Source organism: Phaethon lepturus, unplaced genomic scaffold (assembly GCF_000687285.1).
Source record: "Phaethon lepturus isolate BGI_N335 unplaced genomic scaffold, ASM68728v1 scaffold14081, whole genome shotgun sequence".
In the NCBI taxonomy this organism is placed as follows: Eukaryota; Metazoa; Chordata; class Aves; order Phaethontiformes; family Phaethontidae; genus Phaethon; species Phaethon lepturus.
In genome coordinates, this window is record NW_010517061.1 from 10096 (window position 1) to 11345 (window position 1250).

Sequence of the window (1250 nt, forward strand, 5' to 3'; positions counted from 1 at the left end):
GCGTGCAGTTGGCCCCGTCCTCCCGACGTCTGGGCAGACATCAGGGGCTAATGGCTGTTTCAAGCTCCTGTACGTCACATCTTTTCATTCCCAGCCCACAGGCACCAGTACCACACACCAGGAGAGCTGTGGGGTTGCAGAGAGGGGCCATGCACCAGCTATACATGGTATCACCTCCAACAGCTGAGCGCGTGCCACACCATGGCAGCGGCCTCGCTGCTGTCACACAGCTGCAGGTAAGAGCCTGGGACCGGTCCCAAGGGGCTCGGTGCCAAGGGCAGGGGTGGGCAGCCAGCGCTGGGGCATTTGCATTAAGATGTACGGTGGTTCCTGACGGCTCTGTGGGGTTGTGCACCACACCACACGCTCCACATGGCTCAGCAACGGTGTGGGAGCCATCAAGGTGCACTAACCCTGCTTCTACCCGAGGGGAGCAGCATGCTCTGTGAGCCCAGCGAACACGAGCCCTTGGCTGCCGCTACACCCAGACCCGGCCCCAAAGTGCAGCGCCTGGAGGCCGAGGCTGGTCCCTGTGCGAGCCCGCCGCGCCGCACAGACCAGGCACACGTCTCCCTTCTAACAGCCTCCTGCCGCCAGTGACTGGGGTCATGCTCGCACCGTATCAACAGCCCAACATTTACTCAGAAAACTTGTATCAAAATCCCACCTTACAAAAGTGCAAAAAAAGAGTTGCTTTAGGCCCTGTGCCTGCCACACGGCAGGGAGAGCAGGGCCAGCAGCCAGCGCCCAATGCCCCGGCAGCAGCCAGAGTCAGCCATCTTCCAACACAAGCGGCCTTGCTCTGCACTGCCGCAGCAGTAGCGAGTGGGCTCTGCCACACGGAGATGCTGGCACAGACTGGTGTGCAAGGAGACACGCCGCGGGCAGTAAGAGGCTCTGCCATTAGCAAGTGACATGGACAAATGCCCCCAGGGAGGAGGAAGCAGCAGCACAAGGTCCCTGTCTCCTTCCCGGGCCAGCCACAGGATACGCTCCCGCCCACCACGAGTGACATCCCAGCGCAGTGCAGGAGAGGGACCAGCTCTCAAGCACTTTCTTTCCAGGTGTCACATCTTCACCCCCTTTAAGAACTCTGTGTGTGGGATAAAACATTGTGAGTTGACCAGAAACTGAGCAAAGTGACTCTTTACAAGGAACTGAGGGGGAATTCCTTCCCCTGCACCATCCTCCTCCTGGGACGTGACCACATGCCCTCCTGCTCTGCGCACAGCTCCCCAGCGGCACTGGTT